Source organism: Halichoeres trimaculatus, unplaced genomic scaffold, assembly GCF_033239565.1.
Source record: "Halichoeres trimaculatus isolate MK-OKI-2021-1 unplaced genomic scaffold, fHalTri1.1 fHalTri1_scaffold_8, whole genome shotgun sequence".
NCBI lineage: Eukaryota > Metazoa > Chordata > Actinopteri > Labriformes > Labridae > Halichoeres > Halichoeres trimaculatus.
The window spans coordinates 1523316-1531065 of NW_027437186.1; the positions used below are offsets into that span (position 1 = coordinate 1523316).

General features: G+C 42.0%; 1 long non-coding RNA gene across 1 annotated transcript; it reads right to left on the bottom strand.

Annotated features, from left to right (window-relative positions):
- Positions 1–1090: 1090 nt before the first annotated feature.
- On the bottom strand, positions 1091–6048 carry LOC141794683 (uncharacterized). The gene is made up of 4 exons (XR_012598546.1): positions 5537–6048; positions 3568–4199; positions 1740–1927; positions 1091–1573 (listed from the first exon to the last, which is right to left on the bottom strand). It is a non-coding gene; the product is annotated as an uncharacterized LOC141794683 (long non-coding RNA).
- Between the last annotated feature and the right edge of the window lie 1702 nt (positions 6049–7750).

The following is a 7750-nucleotide window of genomic DNA, read 5'->3' on the forward strand; positions in this document are numbered from 1 at the left end:
CACTAGTTTTAAATTTTTGCTTATTTATTGAACATTTTTAGAGGGATTACATTATATAACAATCATGAAGTCAAGTATAGATAAACTAAAACGTTAATTTAAAAGGTTTTGTACATGTATCTCATGAGAGCAGGCACAGCGAACTACATATTTGAAACAGTTCATATACACTTTTACATAAAATGCAGCTCTTAGCAAACGTAGATTATAGTATATATTTCCTTGAAAAGTCACCTGATCTAATGTAGGTTTTTCAGTTCCTGGGTTATGTAGCTGTATATACGATGGTTTCTCCTTTATCAGTAGGAAGCCATAACAAGTGGTGCTTACTCGTGGGTAGCAGATAAAGCAACATCAATCGACTGCTCTGTATAAATTACACACAATTTCTACAGATTTTGCAAACGTTTACCTCAGATGAATCTTTGAGTACACCATTTATGTAACTCAACTTCTTCTCCTCTTTTTTGTACAACAAACACATAGTCAATGCCCGTCATCGCCCCCTGCGGTCACATATTCCAATGGTCACAGATTCCTCTGCAGGCCTGGAGGCTGCACTTTCAGGACCGCAGTTCTAGGACCCTGGTGTTTTTGCCACAGTGCCACCTACTGACTTAAATGATTGCCGCAACCAAATACTTTTTGTTGTGGGTTTCAAAATTGATTCCACCTCATACTCATGTATATGTATGTATATGTAAAGTTGGATTGCACCCAAATACATTGATTCATTATTTATATTTTTAAAGGTTGATTCTACCTAAAAATATGTTCTTTATAATTTTTAAGGTTGATTCCAGCCAATTAATGCTTCCTTCCAAAGACTTAAATACATGTTCCATACAAACATCACTTTGCCATGAAATTGACCTTTGTTGCAAAGACTTGAAAATTGTATTACTAGCGGAATTAGCTAATGATACTCAGGGGAAAAGTGAAAGCACATACAGACATACATGTAAAAATGTGACTTAAAAGACACCGACTTCTGTTATGATTTGGTGTGAGATAAACAGAACTGACCTATCTTTATTTCAACCAGATATTTTAAAGGTTAGAAAGAGGCAAGAAACAAGAATGACTCTACATTTTTATTTTATCCACACAATGAACAAATATAAACAATTAAATAAACAACTGATTAGAAAAAGTGAAAATGACAAGATCACATAAAAGAACATTATCGTCATGGCGTCCAGTCTTCTACATTTTCCTGTCTCACACCTCAACGGCTCCTGAGAGAGACAGTCAGAGATGGAGAAAGAGAGACAGAGAGAGCGAGACAACCAAATACATTTTTTGAAATGCATACTGAACATTCAAACCTCTGATTGGGAAGTAGGTAAAAGCACTACTTACGAGCTGAATAGTCGTCCTCTTTTTAGCTGTTTTGCAAAACGTCTGTTACATTGTCATTATCATTGCTGACAAAAATGCTGTTTTCACTTTACACATTTAAAAATAATATCGTCTGACCTTACCTCTGATCATAAACTGGACCAGAGAGATAGACCTGTTCAACCTCCTGCAGGGACAGACTCTGTAGCCCAGCCAGGCCATTTATTATGGCCTACCAAAAGAAAATTGATACATTTTAAAAAATTTTAATAAACACACAATTCAACCAATACAGAAGAGCAAGCTACTCTGCAATGTGAAAAAAATAAAAGTAAACATTATAATCAAAAAATATTGATAAAAGGGCATTCTCAAATACATTACATTGTCAGTCTTACCTCTGGAAAAAGAACACCACAGATAGACTGAACTTCATCCGTGAAGCTCAGATGTGTTGGTGTTTGAGGTAGTATTGCCTTAAGATAGGCAAAAGTGTGTCCTGTTCCCCCTCACTGTCAAGGTAGATAGGCACCTGGTAAGAAGGCTTCTGAAGAAACCACTTAGAAGGCTTCCCATTGAGTACATCCTATGAGCAAATGAAGGTACAGAAACATTTTGTGAGAAATTGATTTTTCAGACATGGTTAGACATGGTATTAACATATGTCCCAAGTGATCCAATCAGAAGTGTAAAGGTCCTTGCACACCAGCGGCGATGCGATTAAACGGCACGAAATTGCGAATAATTCGGAGGCGAATTTTGATTCGCGTGTATATGCACACCGGTCGCGATGCGATTTAATACATACTCGAAAAAAACCGATCGCCTTGCCAGTTACAGAAAGCAAATGTGGAGTCGACATCAAGTGACGATGACCTGGTGCTTGTTTTGTTAAATAAGAGAGAAAAACGAGACAACTGGGTGCATCCTATCTTGAAAAGGAGAGGAGAACTTGGCGAGTTTCACTGCCTGGTTCAGGAGCTGAAACTGTACCACAGCCGCTTCAGGACCTACTTCAGGATGTCTGTGGGACAGTTTGAAACGCTGCTCCAACAACTAGCTCCAAGACTGAGGAGGCAGAGGAACAATTTCAGGGAGCCGATTGACCCGGAGCAGCGATTAGCCGCATGTCTGAGGTAAGAGGATACATTGTTGTCAAAAGTATCATCTGTGTCACGTCTAGTCTGTTAGTAAGCGCCCCCAGCTGAGTGCATGGCGCAACTGGTTCATTCATGAGATAGGGTGCCTGTTTACTGCCGTGAGCTTTTACTAAGATAACTACTATTATATTAAATACAAAATTACCTTAGCACTTGCTCCAAAAACTGTTTTAAAAGTTGGAAAAGTTGACATGAGGAGGACACTTTTGTTCTTCTCTAACGGCGGCTCTAACGGCTGCCCCTGTCACATTGAAAAACAACCTGACAACACGTCTAGCAACATTAATAAAATGTCAATATTAATTGAACATATTTATATACTTATTAAAGTTACTGTATTAAAATATGGAATGAAAATGGTCATTTATGAACTCCTATTCCATATTAGATAATTACCACATCTTTTTGAGATATAGGTAACCTGCATTAAAAATAGTTATTTATTCATAAACAGAATCACCTTGGCTTAAGTTATTTGTTACCATATCACAGAGCCCAGGATAATCAGTCAGCCTGTTCAACACACTATGGATTTTATTTGCAAGCAAACTAGACAGTCACTGTTTTGTCATTTATATTGATTCCATAAGAGCATAAAAGCATCTGAAACTACTACCCTGCTATATCCTTGGCCAAGGGTAGCTGTGGCACAAAATTGTTCTATTAAGTACAAGGATGAAAAAGTAAATGTAGCATGTCATGAATTTAGGTTTTGCGTTGTGGTATTATTAGAATTAGTAATTCTTCATTTGTTTTGTCTTTACAGATTTCTAAGCACTGGTGACAGCTACACAACAATTGCTGCAAGTTTCCGGCTTGGAATTTCAACAGTTGGGAAAATTGTGAGGGAGACATGTGATGCCATCTGGGAGGAGCTGAAGGAGTCTCAGATGCCATCTCTTGACAAGGAGGGGTGGTTGAAGACGGCAAAGAGGTTTGAAGAGCGGTGGAACTTCCCACACTGTATAGGTGCCCTGGACGGGAAACACATCGTCATCCAGGCACCTCCCAACTCCGGGTCCCAGTTCCACAACTACAAGGGGACCTTCTCCATCGTGCTACTTGCCTTGGTTGACGCAGACTACAGGTTTCTGGCTGTGGATATTGGAGGCTTTGGCAGCAACAGTGATGGAGGGATCTTTGCCAAATCAAATCTTGGCAAAGCCCTCCAGGCAGGTGAGCTGGATGTCCCACCACCATCCCCCCTCCCCTCTGCACCAGATCTGGGACCGTTGCCATATGTGGTTGTGGCTGATGAGGCCTTCCCTATGAAGCCTAACCTCCTCAGGCCTTATCCAGGGCGTCACCTTCAGGAGGATGCCCGCATCTTCAATTACCGTCTCTCCAGTGCCCGTCGAATTGTGGAGAACTGCTTTGGGATCCTCACATAGCGCTGGAGGGTCTACTGTCGACGGCTGCAGGTCTGTCCTGATGCGGCAGACAGTATTATAAAGGCCACTTGTATCCTCTCCAACTTCCTGCGGCCTGATGAGGGAGATCACAACTGCGATGATGGAGAGCAGGGTGATGATGATGCTGGAGAGAGCATCCTGACACCAATCAGGTACCTGCGAGGGAACAGAGCATCTGCAGAGGCACTGAGAGTACGGGAGACCTTTCGCCATTACTTCAACTCTCCAGCCGGGGAAGTTCCTTGGCAATATGGACAAATTCGTCGTGGTTCTGCTCCTTGAAACTCTGAAATATTATCGGCATAATATAATGATAGCAATTATATGTATATAATTTATGAATATTTTGATATAATATAAAAATAATAATAAATTAGTAATATAGTATTAATATAATATTATAAATAATAATAAAAAAAAATAAACAACACTGATACCAGTTATAAAATAGTAAAATGAAATATTAATATGTTATATGATATGTTATATAATTTCTTTTTTGTTTTCCTCATGTGTGTATACTTTTCTGTAAATATACTTATAATCTTTTGTTTATACTGTGAAGAAAAAAATAAATTTTATGTTTACCTCACTGCTTGTTTTTTAGTCAATGCACACACACACACACACACACACACACACACACACACACACACACAGGATATTGTTTCAGTCAATTAGCATTTAATAGATAATAAAAAGTTAATTATAATATGTTAACAATAAGTTGAATTTGGGAATTGCTGCGGTGCAAAAACAGCACCAAACTCTGCCTCGTGGCACAACTCTGTCATCCTCATTCTGACCCAGGATTGTTTTTCTATTGACAGGCGCCTCAGTGCAGGAGCCAAACTCAAAAGAAATAGCGTGACATCATCCCTCTGTGCTCTCTCTTTATCCCTCTATGCCTCTCTTGCTTCTTTTTTCCTCAAATATTCCTCCAGCATGCTGTCAGTGCTCTTTCTTTTAGCTGGCCTAGGAGCTGCAGCCACACACTCTCCCTCACTTTCTGCCTGGTTGAGGAGCTGAGCTGGCCCTGCACCTTCCTCCTGGGTCTCCTCAATTTCTACATTACTCTGGGTGCTATACAAAATAAAGCAAATGGTTAGTACTATGCCTAGCTAATTTTAGTTTATTATGTTACAAGATACAGCCCACCTCCTGAAAGATGTTGATTCATCCAAAAAAGACATGGCATCCATAAACTTTCATCTCTTCTTCTGCTTTCCACCTGCCTGACCACTCTTAACATCTCCCTCCTCTCTCTTCTTTCTCACATAGGTGTCCCTCAGATTCTTCCATAACTTTTTCACTTCCTCAACTAAAAAGTAACAAAGTTATATCATGTTTAGCTCTGGTTGGACACTCGCTTGTTTAGATCACTTCACTGTCTAATAATAGACAACACTACTGTCATTACATTGCCGCATTATCCGATATAGATCAAACTTAGATCATACGACAAGCAAAAAAGGGAATACAGAAGTATTATGTATCTTAATGACAGTTAAAACAGCCGACAATAACGGCATTAACGGTTTACAACGACTACAATTTAGCTTGTGTCGGCTATCGCTAAAACAAACACAATTTAATTCGGTAAGAGGTTGATTATACACACACCATCATCATACTCCATCTCCGCAGCTATTCTCCTCCATACATTGTCTTTAAAATCGTTGTCTTTGTAGCTTTTGTGTCTTTTGTCGAAAAGAACCGGGTGCTGGGACACAAAGATGATCAGCTGTTCCGCCATGGTGAGTGTTCCTCTGTGTGTGACGTGCCAACAACGAGTGTTTTGATTGGTCGGCTGTGTACTCATCGTGAGCGGAAGTTTGTAAAATTCGACCACGGTCCGAAAAAATAAAAGCCGCAATTTCGCTTTGCGAAATAACGTCGCTGGTGTGAAAGCTTGCATTGAAAAACATTGTATTCGAAAAAAAATAAAACCGTGCGAAATATTCGCGCGAAAATTTCGCGTCTGGTGTGCAAAGACCTTAAAGCTCAAAGTGCAGTTGTCAAAACACTCAGGACGCATCTAATGCCGCGGCCACACCAAATGCGAATTTGCGGCGCGATTACATACAAAGTCAATGCAAAGACGCGTTTAGCTGCCGATTCGCCTCGGGCGGCGCGATTGGCGCGATTGGCGCGGCGAGTTTGGAGCGTTCACGCGTTTGGGCGGTAGACGCAAATTCGTTCGAGTTCAAAATATTCCCTCACGACGTCATTGTTTTGACGACGTTGGGGGGCAACTGCCGCCTGCTCCGGCTCCAAACTCCGCCGGAGGATGGAGGAGAAAACAATCTGTGTGGTGTGTCATCATCCAGAGTTATACGACACGACGTGTGTACTCTACAGAGACCGGAAAAACAGGAGCAGGCTTGGTTGAAAGTCTCTGAGGAGACAGGTTTTGAATGTAAGTTCTGAAAACATTCGTTCCCAGCTGGATTTGCCTGCACAGGCTTTCACTGAGTCCGACTGTGTTTTCCTCAGCGGAGTTTTGAGCCTGATAGATAGGAGGAAAGAGTGGGGCAGGGGCAGAGCCAGGGAAAAGATGGAAGTTCTCTGTGCTCCTCTCTTTCCTCCACCCCTTCATTATCCCCAGGGAGACCTCCGGGAACATGGGTCGGGGGTTCGGGTGGTCGGGGGTTCGGGTGGTCGGGGGTACGGGTGGTGGGGGGTACGGGGGGTCGGAGGTTCGGGGGATCGGGGATGAGATCGCAGGGGACAGCCAAGCAGGGCTGGTGGATTACCAGGGAGAGGCAGCAGGCATTGATTGTGATCTCCAAAGCTTTCACACACTCTCCTGTCATGCTTTGGAAACCACAGCTCATTGTTTTTCAGCTGCTCTTTTGGACTTTCGGTCTTTAAATGAACGAGCTCTCTACTCCGCATGCGCAGTACCGCGCATTCGCGTGTTCGCGCCTCAGCTTGTCAAAAAAGTCCAGCGGCGAGACTCGGGCGTTCACGCGGCGCGTGACAGGCCATTCGCGCGAGTAAATTCGCGTGTTCGCGTTTGGTGTGGCCGCGGCATAAAGGCTTCCTTTTTCTGATTGAGGATATCCTTGATGTCACTTGTGACCCAGGGTTTGTTATTGGAGAAGTGGAGTACAGTCTTTGAAGGTATGATATTGTCTTTACAGAAGTTGGTGTTTTCAGTAAAAAACCTGTTTATCAATATTTAGGCTGTTCTCATCTGTTTCTAACAATACATTCCAGTCTGTGCACTCAAAGCAGTCTCTCAGAGCCTCACTGGCTTCAGGTGTCCATTTTCTAACTGTTACAGTAGTTGCATGCTGCCTCAATACGCAGGGTCTGTAACAAGACTGAAGTAAAACCAGATTGTGATCCGACCTGCCCAGAGGTGGTAATGCCGTGGCACTCTATGCATCTTTGACGTCGGCATATAGATGATCAAGTGTTCTATTCACTCTGGTTGGGCAATTGACAAACTGTTTAAAACCAGTGAGATAAGAGGAGAGGCTAACATGGTTAAAGTCTCCAGATATTATTATGAGAGCCTCAGGATGTTGAGTCTGTAGCCTGGCAACAGTTTCTTGGATAACATCACATGGAACTTCAGCAGTTGCTTTGGGTGGAATGTAAACAAGGATTGTTATTATATGAATGAATTCTCTGGGAAGGTAATATGACCTCATACCAACTGCCAACAGTTCAATGTCCGGACAACACATCTTCACTTTGACTGTAGTATGATCAGGATTACACCATCTCTGATTGATGTATAAAGCAAGTCCACCTCCTTTTGTCTTGCCACTAGCTTTGGTGTCTCTGTCCAGACGTATCAGTGTGAAGCCAGGTATATCCACACAG